Source organism: Artibeus jamaicensis, unplaced genomic scaffold (genome assembly GCF_021234435.1).
Source record: "Artibeus jamaicensis isolate MK-2021 breed Jamaican fruit bat unplaced genomic scaffold, CSHL_Jam_final contig_402, whole genome shotgun sequence".
Classification (NCBI taxonomy): Eukaryota; Metazoa; Chordata; class Mammalia; order Chiroptera; family Phyllostomidae; genus Artibeus; species Artibeus jamaicensis.
This window is the reverse complement of record NW_026521818.1, coordinates 8,707,744-8,728,724: the sequence shown is the minus strand read 5'-3', so window position 1 is coordinate 8,728,724 and position 20,981 is coordinate 8,707,744. Positions and strand designations below refer to the sequence as shown.

At 37.4% G+C, this 20,981-nt stretch overlaps 1 protein-coding gene and 1 long non-coding RNA gene across 2 annotated transcripts in view; both read left to right on the top strand.

Moving 5' to 3' along the window:
* Nucleotides 1–2,439, top strand: part of LOC128627454 (uncharacterized) — a 52,030-nt gene extending 49,591 nt beyond the window's left edge. Inside the window, exon 3 of the long non-coding RNA XR_008391628.1 lies at nt 2,382–2,439. This is a non-coding gene — a long non-coding RNA (uncharacterized LOC128627454). The remainder of the gene's footprint in view (nt 1–2,381) is intronic.
* Nucleotides 2,440–9,469: 7,030 nt separating this feature from the next.
* The window catches only part of CCDC112 (coiled-coil domain containing 112), a 78,446-nt gene continuing 66,934 nt past the window's right edge, over nt 9,470–20,981 (top strand). Inside the window, exons 1-2 of the mRNA XM_037167071.2 lie at nt 9,470–9,519; nt 12,962–13,022. The gene's annotated coding sequence lies outside the window, so the exon portion shown is untranslated. The remainder of the gene's footprint in view (nt 9,520–12,961; nt 13,023–20,981) is intronic.

Here is a 20,981-nt window from a genome sequence, read left to right as displayed (position 1 = left end):
TGCAGCACACCTGTTGAAAATCACTGCCCTGTCTAAATGCACCACCCTTTAACCTCTGTCCCCTTACTTGATTTACTTTATGCCCTTTATCATACTTCACTGTATACTTTATTAACAAATAGATTATCTTAGTATTTCATGGAAATATAATTTTCTCTTTTTAATTTCTTCAGAGCCCAATAGTGGACACTTAGTAGGCTCTACATACCAGGCAGAGACGTGGCTAAGTTGGAATTTTGTCATAAAATTAAAAAATCTTATTCTCTACATTCTTATCAGTTGATGCACCTCTTATAGCAGAGCTAACACTTTCCTTAAAAAAGTAGTTAGCCCTCAAATAAGCCAAAATGTTACTGAACAATTAAATTCACTTATGTTTGTAATCAAATTATATTTTAGATTAGAATATATTTGACATCTCTACATCCAGTGACTATGACTTGTTTGCAGAGGGCTCTTTTGGTTTGGTTATTTATAATTCTCTTTTAACTTTGCAATTATACATTCATCTCAGTTGCCATTTTTAAAACTACTGCTAACCCTACTCAGTTCTGTGGTCAAACAATGAATGGACAAACAATGATATTTTGTCTAAATTTTGCAGAAAGTAAATTTGTCGTATTCTAATGTCAAATTAATAACTTCTGTACTTCATAGTAAGTTGTGAAACATTTTATAGTAATTCATTTTAACTGTACATCTGATAGGTTGGCTATTTCTTGGTCGCTTAGAGTTATGGGCTCTGGGACTTTGAGTTCTTGAGCCATAATGTTTTGGTCTGTTCGCACCTGTTAAGTATGAGGGGCAGAGCCCTAGGCGTTCACCAGGGTGGGGCCATCCAGGTCACTGGGTTATGACGCTATTGTGGGGGCGGGGTCAAAGAGGGGTAATAGCGGTCTCCTCTGCTGCTTCCTGCCACTGGGGCCTGTGTGGTCTGTCTCACTGCTCACTCCTTTGCCTGTTTTTTCTGTGTGAGAATGTGTGACCTCGGTCAGCCAGCCGCCTTTCGCCCTCACTGGGTCTGCCCATTGCAACCCCACGCCTGGGATCTCCCTCCAAGTACCTGGGTCGGTCTGGCAGAGTTTTCCTGGGCAACTCCGCTCCACCAGCTGCTGGCTCTGCCCCTCTCACCAGTCTGGCTAAATGGTTTGTTGTTGTCAGACGTCCCTATAGTTCAATTTTCTGTGTTTTGGTTGCATTTTTGTTACTAAAACTTCGTTGTCTTTAAACTTGGTTGTGGGAGGAGGCAGTGTTTCCACCAATGCCTCCATCTTGGCCAGAAGTCCTATAGTAATTCACTTTAAAGATTGAAGGTTAGGGAGGGTAAAATAATGTGAAAATATCCTACATTAAGCAACATTCCCAACTCTTAATCATTTCCTCCTCTTTTTACCCAGAGGTAATAAAATATATATGCAAATATTTTAGTAATTCTGATTTTATACACCACTCTCTTTGGAGTTCAGAGGTGTTGAATATACCTCTGGGGTTAGCATAGGTCAAATATATTTCTCTCATCTAAAGTACATTGAGTGCTACCTGTTGTAGCTTGGTGAATTGAGCACAGGCCTATGAACCAAAAGATCACTGGTATGATTCCCAGTCAGAGCACATGTCTAGGTTGCGGGCCAGGTTCACCAGTGGGGGGCATGCAGGAGGCAACTACACACTGATGTTTCTCTCCCTCTCTTTCTCCCTTCCTTCCTTCTCTCTAAAAGTAAATAAATAAAAATCTTTAAAAAAATTAAGTACCGTGAATTTTGATTTACTCAGCTCCTAAAATGATTACTGCCTTGGGCAAACTACTGTTCCTTTCAGGGGTTGAGGTTTTTCTCCTATAAATTTTAGACCAGAATTCAGTAAACTATATTCAGCAGGCCATATTCAACCAGTTCTTGAACAGGCTTTGAACTAAAAATGATCTTTCTATTGTTATAAAGGTTGTTTTTAAAAAGAATATGCTGTAGCGACACACTATGGTCTATAAAACCTACAATATTTACCATCTAATCCTTTGTTATTTATAAAATATTATCAAAGAATTATAATAATAATAAATGTAAACAAATCTTACTTTAATAGTTAAACTGTCTTGATCCTTTAAAGCTAATTCATTATGGATTGGGAACATAAGCATTTAATGAAGTTGTAAGATGTACATATCAACTATCTTATATGTAAAAAAGTGAATTTGAAAAAAATTAGCTTTGTCTTATATAGATTTTATTTAGAGATAATGAGCATTTAAAATAGTACTTTTGGTTTTGAAATGTCTAAAGAGTTTCTGAAAATAATTTATGCTAGTATTAAATGACAGATTGGCATATATTATTCTATTACTAAAATCACTGTATTTTTACATTTTCTTTTTCTCCATTTAGATAGAAGGAGATTTGGGATATCCTGGAGACAAACCAAGAATTATTCATAAGGAATCTGATATCATCACAGCCTTTGCTGTCAATGAAGTAAGTACAGGCACTTTTCTTTTTTTCAGATATTAAGTATTCATAGTTGGAGAACATTTCCCATTCTGTCAGTTTATTCAGTTTCAGTATTTCTTTTCCCCAAAGCTACTTCTTACTCCTAAATTGCAATGTGAATACATTTTTATTTTATAAAGTGATTATATTGTTGCATAATGTAATTTTTTATTTTGAATATATAGCTGATAAAATGTTTTATTCTACATAGAAGTATCAGGTATTTATATACGTGATTGCGTTTAGAATTCGTACAACACATTGTAAGAGTTAATCCAAATAAAAGGTTTTCTACTTTTTTCATATGAACATATTAAATGTTGGTCTTAATATTAGGTTAAATTTAAGCTTATGTGACTCAGAGAAATTCTCCCTCTTTGACTTAAACTGTAATAGCTGCCGAACTAGACCATTTTCTTTGTATTCTTTAGCCTTCTATTCAACGTCTTCCTTAGAGCTACTCACAAAAGAGGTAGCCTTATTACAAGGCCCTTATACATGGTGGTCCAAGGTTAAAATTTGTCTGAATCATGTTCCCCTCCTATATTTCCTGTTTGCTTTACTGTAGAGTTTCTACTGTCTTCTAGATACTGTTGTTTTTTATTTCATTAATTTAAAGGATTTATATATTCTTTTCCTTGTATTTCTAACTTAAAAATAAGTTTTACATAATACTTAGATGTATAACCTATGGCATCCTTTCAGTAATCATTCACAAACAGGTTTTCTATCCTTCTAGACCATCTCTTTTCTTTGATTTATCCTAAGTAGTTCCTTTGTCATTCTGTCCTCACCTTTTTCTGTATCCTTTGTCTCATTTCTCTCCTAGAGATCTTCCCCTGAACAATGACTAGTTCTGTCAAGACAGCAAAATAGAGACAGACTCATAGAGCAGTATGACAGCTAAGGCGGGGGGTGGGGCATTAGGGTTGGATTGAGCAAAGAGGAAAAAGGACTCCTGGACATGGGCAACAGTGTGGTGATTGCAGGGGAAAAGGAGTGCAAGGGGACTAAATGGTAATGGAAAAAAAAATTTTAAAGGCACGTTTAGAAGCAGCCCTTACCCAGGCAGTTCTCATGTTGTAATATGGAATGTACACGTCAAATACAAAATTACTGTCTACACCCAAGAAGTACCTTCCTTCCCCTGAGGAAAATATGATTTTAAATGTTCTTTGCTATAAAACTAGCATTTTGCTCTTTGGGGGAAAGAATGTATATAAGCATCTAGTAATGAACAATCATCTACATACACAAAGTCTGTCATTTACTGTGTAATAGCAATACCTTTTGCTTTACCTGCAGTATTTAGAAATGCCAATGAGATTGAACTTTTCCCATTTGTTTAGTTGTGGATTATGTATCAAAAACTGTGAAGGATCTGAGATATTCCTCTGCATTAAAGCTAACTTGTTTAATGGAGGCTGTTAAAAGACCCAAGACTCTCAGACCATTGACAAAGGAGAGTTTATTTCTAGTAGCAAAAGTGGTAGTATTTTTGCACTGGTTCTGGAGCTATATATCCAAAACGACAGGGCGAGGGCCAGATGATGCCTGCACACAAAGTGGTTTGCATTACAGGAGAGGAACACTGAGTTTAGGGAGCCCAGATCTTTTGTAATGATAGTGAGCATACCTGCCCTTAGATATGGAAGGAGAGGCTATAGCCGTATAGACCTCCTAGAGGTGATGCTATGGAACAAAGGGCAGTCAGTGACTCACTAACAGGATACCCAGAAGAGACCCAGGAAGAATTGTCTCCCAGAAGTCTAGTTACATCCTTTTTTCATCTGTCTCTGGGGTCTCAGTTATTTTCTAATTAGTTTGTATTAGCATTTTATATAATGATGGAATATTAATCCACTTTTCTCTCTGCTGTCAATATCTTTCCACTTCCTGCTTTAGAGATGTAAATTTTTAACTCATAGATGTTTAAAATTGTATATCATTTAATCTGACCAACCTTTCACTTATGATCTTATTTGGCATACTTCCCCCATCTTTCCCTACCCCTACACTTTTTTTTAAAGATTTTATTTATTTACCTTCAGAAGGGAAGGGAAGGAGAGAGGAAGAGAAATATCAATGTATGATTGCCTCTCATGCATCTCCTGCTGGGAACTGGCCTGCAACCCAGGCATGTGCCCTGCCTGGGAATTGCACTGCGATCCTTTGGTTTGCAGGCCCGTGCTCAATCCACTGAGCTACACCAGCCAGGGCTTCTACCCCTACACTTTTTCTTTATAATCTCTTCCCAAATTCCTCTTTTCTTTTTTTTTAAATATATTTTATTGATGAGGCTATTACAGTTGCTCTATTTTTTCCCCTTTATTCCCCACTGCCCTGTACCCTGCTTCCCACCAGCATTCCCCCACCTTAGTTCATGTCCACTGGTCATATATATATATATAAGTTCTTTGGCTTCTCCATTTTCTATACCATTTGTAACCTCTCTGTGTCTATTTTGTACGTACCATTTATGCTTCTTATTCCCTGTACCTTTACCTCCATCCTTCTGCCTCCCCACTTCCACTGATAACCTTCCACATGATCTCCATTTCTGTGAATCTGTTCCTGTTCTAGTTGTTTGCTTAGTTGTTTTTGTTTTTGTTATTTTTAGGTCCAGTTGTTGATAGTTGTGACTTTGCTATCATTTTACTGTTCATATTATTGATCATCTTCTTTTTCTTAGATAAGTCCCTTTAACATTTCATATAGTAATGTCTTTGTGATGATGAACTCCTTTAACTTGACCTTATCTGGGTAGCACTTTATCTGCCCTTCCATTCTAAATGATAGCTTTGCTGGATAGAACAATCTTAGATGTAGGGCCTGGCCTTTCATGACTTGGAATATTCTTTCCAGCCCCTTCTTGCCTGCAAGGTTCCTTTTGAGAAATCAGCTGAGAGTCTTATGGGAACTCCTATGTAGGTAATTGTCTCCTTTTGCTGCTTTTAAGCACCCCAGTGTTCATAGCAGCACAATTTGCAATAGCCAAGAGCTGGAAGCAACCTAGGTGCCCATCAGTAAATGAATGAATCAAAAAATTATGGTACATATACACAATGGAATTCTATGCAGCAGAAAGAAAGAAGGAGCTCCTACCCTTTGCAACAGCATGGATGGAACTGGAAAGTATTATGTTGAATGAAATAAGCCAGGCATTGAAATACACATACCATATGATCTCACCTTTAATAGGAAGCTAAATAACAAAACAAATAAGCAAAATAAAAACAAAGACACTGAAATAGAGAAAAGGGGGAAAGTGACCAGAGGGGAGAGGGGAGGGAATTTCAGGGGAAAAAGGGGAAGTATTTACAGGAACTAGTATAAAGGACACATGGACAACAACTAAGGGGGGTGGAAATGGGAGGGAGGTGGGGGGCACTGGGGGGGTGGACTGGGATGAGAGTAAAAAACAGAAAACTGTACTTGAACAATAATTAGATAAATTAAAAAAATTTAATGTAAAAAAATTTAAATGTAAAAAAAAAAACACTTCTTACAAAAAAATTCTTTCCTTATCTTTAATTTTGGGTAATTTAACTATGATGCGTCTTGGCATGCAAATGTGGTGCCATCGGGTCCACCAGCCGCTGCTTTGCCACACAACCTCTCTGCCCCAGCTACTCATCTCTCCCCCTCTTACCAGTCTAGATGAATGTTTCTTCTTTAACTTCTTGGTTGTCAGATTTCCATGTGGTTCAATTTTCTGGGTTCTGGGTTTTTTTCAAATTGTTGTTGTTCTCCTTTTGGTTATGTGAGGAGGCAAGGTGTATCTACCCACACCTCCATCTTGGCTGAAAGTCCAAATTCCACTTTTCTCACCTAAGATTGAAAGGCTTTAGGCGAAGGTGATATTATCTTATTTGAATAATTCACCATGCTTTCTTTACTTTCGTGTTCTTTATCTCCTTCATCTTTCTCTACCTTCCAGGACTCCTGTCTCCATCAACATCTCCCTCCCCAGTTCTAAACTATGTAAACCTTGAAGAGACTGTACCATTCTAGTATACAAGAGAGGCAGTGCTGGAAGAAATAAAGTAGAACATCCATTACCACTTGTAGCTAGCTTTCTGTTGGATGTTCTTGAATTCTTAGAACAAAAATGTATCCCCAAGCTCAAGCTGATGATTATTACACTCAAAATTTAATTGTTAAAATTAATTTAAAATATTCATTTTTAAGAATGCTATATATTCTCTACCTTAAAGCTATCATTTCTTAAAGCTATTTTGTAGTTTTAATTTTCAAAAGTAGCCCATATACATGTTATGCTTTATTATTGAAAAATTACCGTATGATTTATTTTTCAGGCAAATAGAAACTGTACAGAAATTCCTCTGAGCCATGATGCCCAAGAACTGGATGTTTCTAGAATTCTGGCTACACAGATCCGTACTTGGGTAGATGATGTTACAGAAATGAAAACCAAAGAGCACCCTTATACTTGTTTTTATTCAGTAACATCGCAACTTGAATGTTGATTCCACAGATCTATAACTTTCAAAAGACTTTTATCTTAACTATTTTTATTATTTTTATTGTATAATTTTTCATTACTATTTAGTGCCCGTATACCTTCTCTCCCCCATGATCACCACACTGCTATGTCCGTGAGTCCTTTTTCCTTTTTGCTCAATCCCTCCACCACCTGACCTCTTCCTCCCAACAGCTGTCACATGCTCTCTATCTCTGAGCCTGTTTCTACTTTTCTTCTTAGTTCAGTTTATTCATTAGATTCCACATATGAGTGAAATCATATGGCATTTGTCTTTCTCTGACTGGCTTATTTCACTTATCATAATGTTCTCTAGATTCACCATGCTGTTGCAAAAGATTAAATTTTCTTTTTATGGCTCAGTAGTATTCCACTGTATAAATATGTCATAGTTGTTTTATCCACTCATATACAGATAGATACTTCAGTTCCTTCCAAATCTTGGCGATTGTAAATAGTGCTGCAGTGAACACAGGGATGCTCAAGTTCGTTTGAATTAGTGTTTTAGGCTTCTTTAGATATGTTCCCAGAAGTGGGATCACTGGGTAGAAAGACAGATCCATTCTTAATTTTTTGAGGTATCTCCCTACTACCTTCCAGAGTAGTTGCACAGTCTGCATTCCCACCAACAGTGCAAAAAAGTTCCCCTTTCTCCATATCCTCACCAGCACTTGTTGTTTGTTGATTTATTGATGATAGCCATTCTGACAGGTGTGAGATGATATCTAATTGTGGTTTTAATGTGCATTTCTCTGATAATTAGTAACATTGAGCATCTTGTCATACACCTATTGGCCATCTGTATATCCTCTTTGGAGAAGTGTCTATTCAGGTCATTTTTTAATTGGATCATTTGCTTTCTGCTGTTGAGTTTTATAATTACTTTCTAAATTTTGGATATTAACTCCTTATCAGATGTATTGCTAAATATATTCTCCTATCCATGGGTTGCCTTTTTATTCTTTGATGTTTTCCTTTGCAGTGAGAAAACTTTTTAGTATGATGTGGTCACCTTTGTTAATAAATATACAAAAATATTTTGTATGTTTCCATTGCCTGGGAAGATATATTAGATAAAATATTGTTATGATCGATGTCCAAGACTTTACTGCTTATGTTTTCTTGTAGAATTTTAATATCAAGAGATCAGTTACATTTTTATATACCAACAATGAACAAACAAGAAAGGAAATTAAGAAAACAATTCCATTTACAATTGCTTCAAAAATAATAAAATTCCTAGGAATAATTCTAACCAAGGATGTAAGAGACCTCTACTCAGAATATTATAAGACACTGAAGAAAGCTACTGAAGAAGATACAAATAAGTGGAAGCACATACTGTGTTCATAGATTGGAAGAATTAACATCATTAAAATGTCCATATTACCCAAAAAAGGATCTGTCTTTCTACCCAGTGATCCCACTTCTGGGAACATATCTAAAGAAGCCTAAAACACTAATTCAAACGAACATGAGCACCCCTATGTTCACTGCAGCATTATTTACAATCGCCAAGATTTGGAAGGAACTGAAGTATCTAACTGTATATGAGTGGATAAAACAACTATGAGATATTTATACAGTGGAATACTACTGAGCCATAAAAAGAAAATTTAATCTTTTGCAACAGCATGGTAAATCTAGAGAACGTTATGATAAGTGAAATAAACCAGTCAGAGAAAGATTCAATACAATTCCTATCAAGATTCCAATGATGTATTTCACAAAACTAGAACCAATATTTCAAAAATTTTTATGAAAGCCCGAAAGGACCCACATAGCAACAGTGATCCTGAGTAAGAAGAACAAAGTTGGAGGAATCATGCTAACTTATATCAAGCTATACTATAAGGCCATAGTAATCAAAACAGCATTGTACTTGTATAAAAACAGACACATAGATCAATGGAACAGGATAGAGAGGCCAGAAATAAACCCACACCTTTATAGTCGATTAATATTCAACAGAGGAAGCAAGCACATACAACAGGCTAAAGATAGTTTACTCAATAAACAGGGTCAGGAAAATTGAACAAATACACACAGAAAAAATGAAACTAGACCACCTTCTTACACCACGCACAAGGATAAATTCAAAATGTATTAAAGACTCAAAGTTTTTTGAAAGGAACATTCATAGATTATAAGAGGAAGCTGATGCGCAAAAGAGTAAAGAAGTGGGTGTTAGGAGCTCTATATAAGGTAAAAGAAGGTTGAAAGGGAATGAGTGAAAGGATCGGAAATTATTCATGTATGAAGTTATTGTCTGAGTTATGAGTTTAGAGCTGAAGACAATTTTAAAGGGAAACAAAGTCATACATTAGAGCTTTCAGGTACAATAGAAGAAAAAATGGGCTGCTTTCATTCACGCTGACATTGCACTGTAGGTCAGAAGATTTCTTACTTATACATGCTCCTGATGATTCAATAGCTGTGCAAGGTACAACCCCATATACACATAGCAGTCCTGGCACTCTGGTCAACATGCCATGGCTTGGTAGTACACAGACTGGCAGAGGAGCATCTGTGGTATGTAAAGCAAAATATATTTGTATGTAAACATCCGATTTTTTCCCTCTAGCTTAATAGATAAAGAATGATTTAATCAACATGGTCTAAAAATTCTTAACTTTTTAGTAAGTCATAGTTGCTGCAAATTATAAATTTTCATTATGAAGAATATGTTTTCATTTTTAAAAGATAAATATTTTAAATAAATAGTTTAAAATACAAAGAGCAGTATATTAAGTAATAATTATTTGGAACTTACTGGTCCAAATCAGCAAGCTGTGGCCTATGGTTAAATTGTACCCGGCATCTGTTTTTGTATAGATAACATACTAAGAATAGTGTTTGCATTTTTCAGTGGTTGAAACAAAATCAAAAGAAGAATGGTGTTTTATGACATGAAAATTATATGAAATTAAAATTTCATATAATCAAGAATCTGTAAAGTTTTATTGAAATATAGTCATAGTCATTAATTCATATTTCACCTATGAATACCTTCATGCTAGAAAGGCAAAATTAAGTATATGAGATGAAGACTATATGCACATAAAGTAAAAAAATATTTATTATCTTGTCCTTTATAAAAATATTTGTTAACCTTTAATCTAGATAGTATCTTTTAATAGATATCAACTAACAACTATTCCCATATTAACTATGACTTTTGTTTAACCCTGAGACAAATATATTGTTCTTTTCTTTGAACAAAGGAAAACAATGTAATTATTTTAAGTTTAAGCAAAGTATAAAATGCATATAAACTGAATCAGAATTTTTCTCTACTAATGGAAGATCTCCTTGAGACCAAATTACCAAAGATGTGATCCAGGTTTAAACCTCCATGAGATTATTTTCATTGATACTTACAGTGTAGGAATTGATACATAGAATTGAAGAAACCCAGCACCTTAATTCTCTCAGTGGCTTCTAGATGGTAGAGTTTTTGTTTGTTTGTTTGTTGTTTGTTTGTTTTTTTAGTTTCCAAAATCCTATGAAATTCTTTCTTGGGCTAAAAAGAATTCTTTTTCACTAATTAATAAGGGTAATTATTTAACTAAAGGCTTAATCATTGTTAATAATATCTGATAATATTTAATACTGAATGAAGTTCCTTTCTTGTACCTATCATCTTATTTATTCTCTGAGATGTCTGTTGTGGCTATTATAATCACTCCTACTTCTCATTCTTTAGATGAAGCTTCAGGCAAAGGTCAAGTAATTTAATTCAGGTCACTATTCAAATTTCTGGCAAAGCTTGTATTAGAGCCCTCAATTCTCCTTAGCTCATTGATTTCAGATAGGAGCATTTAAAAATTAAATTGAAGAATTTAAAAAGCAATCTAGTAATTATTCAAATGAATGACTTGGTCATTAATAGTTATTCTTTCCAATTGACATTTATTAAAATTCATTTGTAAAACCTACTGATATTATCACCATTTACAGGGAAACTTAAATATATGAAATATATGAAGAGAAATATTAGGCACTTTTTTCCAGCTCAAGTTTCTGAGAACACAGTAAGGTTCTTCCTGTAACACCTTTCTTTGCTGAACTTTTTGCTCCCACACTTGCCTCCTGTTCTGTACACAACAACCAGAGTTGCTGCTTTCTGAAGCATTATTCAGGCTGTCACCCCGCTGCTTAACACCTTCAAATTTCCCAGTACAACTTGAAAAAAATTCAAGTCCTTATTAACATGGCCGCTAAGGCCCCCTGTGATTTAACCTCTGCTGGTCTCTGGCAGCCTCATCTCCCTTCATTGCACAATTGATTCTCTTTGCTTTACTTACAGTGGCCTTTTTTCTGTCATTGGAACACATTAAGTTCATTGCCATGTCAGAGCTGTGCCTTGCATTCTGCTTAAAATGCTATTTTTCTGGTTTACCTTTCAGATTTTAATTCACATTTTCATAGATTTCCCCTGCTTATCTAGTGAAGGCATCTGCCCCTCCCTACTCTACCCACAGTCATCCTATGTCATTGTATTTTATCATCTTTGTAGCTTTTATCGGTTTTGAAGCTATCTGTTTTTTGGATGTCTTTTTTTTGTACCCTCTAGGATGTAAGCTCTTTGAGAGGTTACTTTATGCCTGCTTTATACACTGATGATCTCTAACTAAAATAGCATTTAGTATATAGTAGGTGCTCAGAAAATATTTTATACTCCAAAGCATTATAATACAGAAATAACTATTGTCATTCTCCTTGGGACTGAATTTTCTATCTAAAGAAGAAAGTATTTTCAGTAGGGTCATTGTGATTTGTAAACATAAGAATTTAGATTGTCTCACTCCATAATCAAGAAAAATACACCTATATAATTGTTCTTTTTTATATGGATCTTCTAAAATAATTAATGACTTTTTCCCTTTGTAATGTTTTACATATGCTTTCAGAAACATTTTTAAAGCTGTGTTTGTATATTTTTTATTCAGTGTTTTCCTTTGATACTTTAGTCAGAAAATATCATTTAGTTAGAAAAAAGATAAAAGAAAGATCAGGAATCTTTAGGCATTTCTTTAATTAAGAGGAACATGAGATTTAAACATAAAATGTACTAAACAAAAGTAACATTTAGCAGGTTTTCATTTTGGTGGAGAATTGATAAACTATTTTCTTAATCCCATTATTTTATTGAACTGTGAATACTATGAAAAAAGAACACTTGTTGTAACCAACTTCTGCTTCGTTGGTGTATTATCAGCATCTCTATATGACTTTCAGTGTTTCTGCCCCTCAGCAGTTCTGCTGCAGAATCTCTTCCCTCCCTACCAAATCCCCACTTTCCTGACTGCTTCAGGCTAATTGAACAATTTAGAATCGAAAATGACAACAAAAAGTGTACCTGAGACTGACAGTATAAACTTAGGGTAATGTGTAGCTGCAGTTAAGGTGCCATAAATAGAAAATGTTCTATAAATTAAAATTACCTTTTTAATTTCATATATATATTTTGTACTCTTATTTGACAGGCTTTGTAAATCATTCAAAACATGATTTACAAACAAGTAAACAAGCAATTCCAAAGTATCAATGAAAAATTATACAATTTTTTTGTCTATATCATTTTCCCCCAACATGCTTCTGCTTGTTTTTATAACCTTATACTATTCAGGATTATTCCAATAAATTTAATGGGATCAGAAAAGAATTAGCAAGAAAAGAGGTAAGAGAAAACACTCAACGTGAACTTGTTCCCTAGAGCCTGGTCAGTGACCCAGAACATGTATGTGCACTTACATGTGAGAGAGCTGAGCTGCTGAACTTGATTTCTGCCACCGTGTATAGTGTTTTTACCACTCATAACAGCAACCATGGAGTCACATATAAATAAATAAATAGATAGATAGATAGATAGATAGATAGATAGATAAATGAATATTATTTGAATTTCTTGTCCCAAGTAAAATTTTAATACTACTATTGTAACTAAAAGAATGATTTTCTCCATTAACAGATGATTAAGAAAGCCATTAATAATGTCAGAAGAATGACTTCTCATCCCACTCTTCCTTACTGTAAGTTGATAATCATTTGCCATTATTCTAAGTAATTTAAAGAAGCTTTTAGTTTAAATCTTGTTTTTTGTAGAGAATGTTTGCTACCAAATAAGATCTTTATTTCAAAATTGGATAAATACAGAAAAAGAAATTTCCCTGGATTAATAGAGAAGTCTAATTTATATAGTAACTTTTTAGCATTTTTACTACATATTTTTGTTAGAACTTTTTAAATATTTTTTAATTTTTTTCTTTTGTTGGGGAAGGGATGGAGAAAGTGAGGGAGAGAAACATTGATTAGTTTCCTCTTGTACACACCTCGACTGGGGACTGAACCTACAGCCCAGGCATGTGCCCTGACCAGGAATCAAACCAGCAACCTTTTGGTTGTCAGGAGGACACCCAGCCAACTGAGCCACACCAGCCAGGGTAGCACATTTTATTTTTTAACATTTCCAGACTCTTTACACAATGTTAAGTTGTAGTTGATAATTAGCTTTAATAATAGAATTGCTTCCATCTTTTATTATGTAAATCTGAACATATCTTGGTCATTGATTGTCTCAACATAATCAGTTTGTATTTTATTAATACTTTTTGTTCCTTTTATAAAGGACTTAATTGGGAATTTATAGAAAGCATTGAAGTATTAAAGCAGAAAAACAATAATAGAGACAATTTTAAAATTGGTGGGTTGGAATTAATATTCATATTGGCATGTGAGTATTCCAACTTTTTTAAATATTATTTTTAAGTTGTTCTATGTGTCGTGACTGTTCAAGGCCTGACAGGTTGGCACATGTCATAGCACACAGTAGGAGTCCCTGCTGGCTTAAGTACTGGAGGCAAACAAAGCTGCTTCCAGCCACAAAATTATGTAACATAGCATGATTCTGCACATGCCAGCCCACTTCATGTTATGGGAACAGTTGATGGGACCCAGCCTCAAGGCTATGAAAACACTACTTATCAGGCCCCTCCAAGGCTATGAGAACACTGGTTACCAGGCCCCTCCAAGGCTGTGGGAACACTGCTTCTCTTAGTTACCCAGACACCTGGGTGAGGAAGCCAGACTGCCTCCAATTACTCTACATCCTACCATACAGTAACAAAAATAGAGCATGCTCAAAATTAATAACATATAAAAACTTTACCACTTTCAGCCCTGGCCGGTGTGGCTTGTGGATTGAGCACTGGCCTGTGAATCCAAGGGTCACTGGTTCAATTCCCAGTCAGAGCACATGTTTAGGTTGCAGGCCAGGTCCCCAGTAGGGGGTGTGTGAGAGGCAACCACACACTGATGTTTCTCTCCCTCATTTTCTCCTTTCCTTACCCTCTCTAAAAATAAATACATAAAATCTCTAAAAACAACAAAAAAATGTTTTACCACTTTTTTGGAGAGATATTTTGATAAAATACAATTGATGAAACCAATGTTCTTTTCAACTTAATTATTGTAATCATCTATTATCAAAATGGTACATATGTCCCATAAAAGGGTTCAAGAGAACCACATATTTAAAATGAAGAGAGTAATTTATATTATTTATACTAGAGAAATAAAACATAAAAACTAGTCTGTTTTTATTACTTTGAATTTATTCAACACTAGAAGTATGTTTTCTACCCACAGTCTAATGTGAAATGAGAACTAAGAACCAGTCACGAAGCACAGAGAGCAAGGAGTCAAATGTGTTTCATATACAAGTTTAAATAATGTTACTTTCACAGCAAGAAACATTTGGTGTTGCATATAAATCTATCCTGCCGCTATGCACTAGGGTTTGGAAGTGTCCTTAGATATAGAAGGGACTTGTTCTTCTCATCCCCCATAGCATGTTCTGACAGGTGACTAGTTTGTAGGAAATATTCTTTACCTCAATCTCATACATTTAAATAAAGAGATCTCTAGTTCTGAAGACAATTTATGGACTTATTTTCAGAGATATTAGGTTACATCAGATGATTTCTGTCTTGGAAAAAGTATTTTTCCTCTTCAGAGAGGTAGCATAGCTGGTAGATAAGAGACTTTAAAAGTTAAAAGCTAATTAAATTAATCACTGGATTTTTTTCAGTATATCTTTTCATGTCATGTATAAGTCCCACAGATAATAATTTAGTTCAACGAAAAGCACTTTTATGTAGTAGAAATATTTTAAGACAGTATTTTTTAAAAATTTACCCTGAATTTTAGATACTTCATCATAGTTTCTTCATTTGGAGTAGGTATTTAAAAAATCTTAGCCACAAGAAACCACTACTTTTTGACTTCTACCCTAGGGAAATTTTTAGAAGTTAGGCTAATGGGCTAGATTAAAATAGAAATGAGAGTTTTAAAAGGACTTCCTTTTTTAAAACATGAACTTATCAAGGTTGTTACTGTTATACTTAACCTGTTCCTTACCTCTTTGATACAACACTCTGAAACCTACTCAAAATGTGGTCAAATACTAGGTAGCAAGTAACAACTGGGAACTTCTTAGAAGTGCAGCTTATTGACTCTACTTCAAACCTACTGAGTCACTGCCTACATTTTAACCAGATACTCTGACAACACGCACACACGTTAAAGCTTTGAGAAGCACTGCTGGAGAACAGGGCATTAACAAACCGTAGCCTAGGCACCTGTTTTGTAAATAAAGTTTTATTGAAATACAGCTACTATACTTTCTATGACTATCTTTCTACTGTAAGAGCAGAGTTCAAGGGAACAAAGACTTTATATTTGGCAAACCTAAAACATTTACTATAGGGTCCTTTAAGAAAAATTTGCCAACCCTGCTCTAGAACATCTCTTAATGTTTTCACCTCCCATAATCCTACTTTCCCCAAATTGCCTCTCTCTGGTCCTGATTTATCACTGGCACTCTGTTTTTTCAATCTTTTTTTTTCAATTACAGTTGACATATGATATTATATTAGTTTCAGGTATATACTCCAGTAGTTAGATATTATATAACTTACTAAGTGATCATTCCAATAATCTCATACCCATCTGACACCACACATAGTTATTGGAATATTATTGACTATATTTCCTATGCAGTATTTCACATCCCCGTGACTATTCTGTAACAATCAATTGAGATAACTCGTTACCTTCAGACCAGCCCCATGACTATTTTGTGACTGTGACAACCAGTTTGTACCTGTTAATCCTCCCACCTTTCTCACCCACCCCACCAACACCCCTCCCACCTGGCAATGGTCTGAATGTTCTGTGTCTGTGTTTGTTCTGCTTGTTCATTCATTTCGTTTTTTTAGATTCTGTTGTTGATAGATGTGTATTTATTTCCATTTTATTGTTTATATTTTTTATCTTTTTTCTATTTCTTCAGTATCCATTATGTGTTCACACCTTTCCACTTTGGTTATAAATATTATATTGTTCCAAACTAATTCTGTACCTCAACCCTTATTTCTCTAATGCATCCTTTATATTGCCAACAAAGTTACTTAACAAATAACATATATATATTTTTATAACCTTATATGGTTGAGATCATATTACTATTTTCAAGGACTCTTCAAGGCACCTTATTGTATCCAGAAGCCCAAATTCCTAAGCATAGCATTCAAGACCTTCTATAATCTGAATTAATTTTACAGATTAACACTCATTATAACCTTCGACATAGGCTATTTTAAGGCATGGCAAATTATTCTTCATTACCTGCCGAAGTCACTTTACTGTAGATTCACCTGAACCATAATGAAGCCAAATTACACAGCACCTGAGCATGTTATCGCCCTCAGCAGGGAAGTGTACTAGGGTAAACAGAGGGCCCATACCATATCACAGTCATGCTGATCCACTTGTCAAGTATGAATAAAAGTGGGCTGCGTCCTGCCTGTCTCTATAACTTATCATGTTCTGGCTCCCACTCTGGTATCATCAAGGAGGTGCCCCAAGGTGGTGACAGTTTGTATTTCTGTGCTTATTTGATAGTAGATGGGGTTAAGGGTGATTTTTAAGAAAGGAATTGCTATTAAGAAATAATGTTAAAATGTTCTTGAGTGAGACCTATGTATAGTCAGAAGTGGACCAACTTCCGAGACACATCTGTGAGGGTGGCTATTATTTTCCTTTTAATCTGAGGTCATTTGGTCTGGCACTTCCTATCCCCATAGGGCAGTAATGGTTTTACTCACCAAGTGACCCAATGCATAGAGTAGGGGTCTCAAGGAGGGGAAGCAGAGCAAGCACACCTCAGAGGAGTCCAAGGCTTTCATGAACCAGTTAAATATGCCACACTCCATAAATGCCTCAAAGACAGAGGATTGTGGTAGAAAGTTCTGGTCTCTCTCCCAGCAAACTCTCAGTCACTCTGAACTCCTGGAGAAAGCAGAGACCTCCCCATTTATCTCTCTCTGTCTTCTATTCCTGCCCACCTCCAGGAATGTGAGGTGGCCTGTAGAACAAGTCACAACACACAGTAGGGTGACTGGAAGTAAGGACAGAAAAGGGACCACTCGGGTGCACAAGTGTTTGTTCCCATGTCCTAGCCATGGGTGTGCTTCTGTGATAAACTGTCCCACGGGTCTCCTGGAAGGGGAGGTGTTTGGGGGGACTCTTGTCTCAATTTCCTGTGGACTGTTACCCCCCACCCTGTCCCCTGCCCCCAATGGTGACTGGAAGAGAATCTCTCCCTTCAGTCCCCAGCAGTTGGAGCTGTTCAGTGAAGCCCACATGACCATAAAGAAGGGCACTAAACCTTGATTGTATCACAGGGGCGTGGATCACAGCACCTCCACATTTACCATCTAAATCGGGATGGTTGGTGGGCCATCGGCACACAGACTGACCCCACCAGGTGCACCTAGCTAGGGGCGCAGAGCCGAGCCTTGTCTCCCTGGGTGCCGAGGTCCAGCTGGGTCTGTGCACTGGCTGGAACTCAGGCTGAATTACCACCTTCCCCCATCCCACACCGAGGGCCAAGAGCTGCACTTCACTTGCTTATGATGGGGGACATAAGTAAACCAGAATTATCTTCTGGAGGTGTACCCCTTGTAATGCAGGTTTCCCCCACTAAGTGAGTGTTCTAGGATCCCATCTGTATCAGTGTACTAGCTGGCATTGTTGTGACAGGCTGAGTTTGGCTTCTGTGAAATTTTTTTTGAAGACTCTTTCAACATGTTAGCCCATTTCATGATGGGTGATTTATGAGTGCACCTGTGCACACTGTGCTGACTGTTCAACAGTTTTTGACAAAAAAATAGCATGATCCCTGTGCCCCACCCTACCTATTCACCCAATCTCAACCAAAGTGACTTTTTTTTTTTTGTTTCTCTGAATGAAAAAAGCCCTCAAAGGGAAACATCTTGCCAATGTACAAGAAGTGAAACAAAAACAGCAGAAGCACTAAAAGGCATGAAAACCAATGAGTTCAACAACTGTTTTGAGCAGTGGGAAAAAAGTCTCGATAGGTGCATTGCATCCAATGGAGAGCACTTTGAAGGTGACTGAAGTTTAAACGCGTAAGAATAAACACATAATTTTTATAAGTAAATTTCAGGGGGTTTGGGATTCCCCTTTGTATGTTTGCTTTCCGAAAAGAAATTTAGTCTTTAACATAGGAAACAAGCAAACAAACCAAAAAAAAAAACCTGAGAATGTCAAAGATCTGCAAAAATGAACTTATTCTCTGAACTAAAATCCATGGAGTGGAGGGACTGCAGGCTGGGCCCTGGAGCTCTGGCCTTCCTCTACTTGACCTCTGTGCTTGTTCAAATTCAATTATTTTTTCCCTCTAAACTTGGATGAAGCTAGCTATGGATGTGCTGCTCTTCCTGGACCAAATTCCATAGTCTGTCTTCCCACCACTGAATGGTCGGGGTTGAGGGGCCACTGTTCGAGTCTGTGAGAACATTGAGTTCAGAGCCTGCTTCTGTCCCAGTGCCTGTGGGGGTGACCTCAGCACTAGTGTGGTGCAGAGCCCGTGCTGGCCTCGGTGGCGGCGGCGTGCTCTGTGCGAGCCCAGCTCACTGTCAGCCTGTCCTTTCCGGGAGTCCGTGCCACCTTCCTCAGCCCTTCAGCTAGCTAGAAGCTCTGGTTTCTCTCAGAATCGGATTCCTCTCCCCCGATGCACTGTCTTGAAGCTTCACACAACTGGTTGGTTTTCAGGGCAAAGTGGCAAGAGAAAAAATAAGCTACATTTCCCCAAAATTATGGAGCACAGGAGCCAATTTTCCAAGTCCTCACCAGGAACAGGGGAATTTTTGGCATTTTAGGAGCTTATGCCCAGCCCATGGCTGCAGCTTCAGGGTCGGAGCAGGGCCAGGAGAAGAGAAGAGGGAAGGGTCTCTGGCAGTCCCTCATTCTGGCTCTGACAGTCCCCCTGTCCAGTCCTCTCTGCATCATTCCCATCCTGTCCATGGAGCCGTGCTGAGACTCACTGCCTTTAGGGCAAAGCTGAGATCAAGGAGGGAAAACCCATCAGCTCCCCACTGTGCTGGTCGTTCATCCAGTTCTGACTCCCTGCCCCAGTTTGCTTGCTGCTGCCTCCTGTCCAGCCTTTCCAGTATGCAGTTACCAGCCTTTCGTATTTTGTCCTGAGCTCGTCTTCAGTGGGGGGATGGCCAGCTGTGGACCTGCTCCATCCTGGTGGCTCCAGAAAGATGTGTTCTCATTTTTCAAGAAGAAGAAAGGGAAGGAAGAAAGTGAGTGTGGACAGCAAGTAGACTTTCTTTAGAAAGAAGTGGACAGTGTATTCCTTTCTCATAGTCCTTTGAAGTGCTATGCTAGCTGGCATGAGGTACCTTTTATTCCTCCCTCTGGATGTTCTTCCTGAACAATGTGGACAGAGTTAACTGCACAGAAATGGGAACAAGAGGGTGGTCAAATCACAGGGTGATCTTTAAAAAGTATAAACCAGATCATGTCATCTAGTGCCTTTTCCTCAATGGTTCTATAACATTTTTAACCCACCCGAGGGCTCTTTATCCACCAGCCCTCTCTCCCCTGCACCCCAGCAAGCCTAGCTCTCTCTGTTGGGTGCACTTGCTGCCCCTTTGGGAGTGGCTTCCCTAGTTCCCCATGTGGTCGGCTCTGTCTCAACAGCCAAGTCTGAATTTAAAAATGACAAGATCTTGGGAAGCCCTTCCCAGACTCTAGTGGGGAGTCACTGCAGAGGTCCTGACCCAGCACTGTGGAGTAGCACGTGGCAGGAGGCCACAGATGTAAAACAGAGATAACATGCAACAGTCTAAGGTCAGCCAGGTGGGCCAAGGTAACCAGGTGTTGTTGAAAGTGGGAAGAGGGCATGAGGCTGGGTTAGAGATGCTATGGGAAGGAATCAACCTGCATTTTTGGCTTTGAGGATAGAGGAAGGGACCACAGGCCAAGATAGAGGGTGGTCCCTGGAAGCTGGGAGTGCTTTGGCAGGGACACAGAAATGAACTCTTCCTCCAGGAGTGGATTCTACCAGCACCTCCTGAGGAGGGGATAGGGACTCTCGAAGCCTTTGAAGAGAAGCCCAACCCAATGAGCCCCCTTTAGGTTTCTGACCTACAGCATCTGCAATCACACACTTTGTGGTGTAGGCCACTGTTTGAGGTCATCTGTTAGGGTAGCAATAGAAAACCATAGAGTCCCTATCAATCCCTAGTCACATCATCTAAGTCTGTTTTCTTCATGGCTCTTAGTATCTTCTGAAAGTGTTTTTTAAAAAAAAATCTTTTTTATTATTACACTATTACAGTTGTCTCAATTTTCCCCATTTGTCCCCCTCCACTCAGCATCCCCACTCCTACAGGCAATCCCCAACCATTGTTCATGGGTCATTTGGCTACTCCGTTTCCTATAATATACTTTATATCCCTGTGGCTATTCTGTGACCACCTATTTGTACTTCTTAATCCCTTCTCCTCTTCACCCACTCCATACCTCCCTCCATCTGGCAACCATCAAAATGCTCTCCGTATCCATGATTCTGTCTCTGTTCTTGTTTGCTTAGTTTGTTTTTTAGATTCAACTAT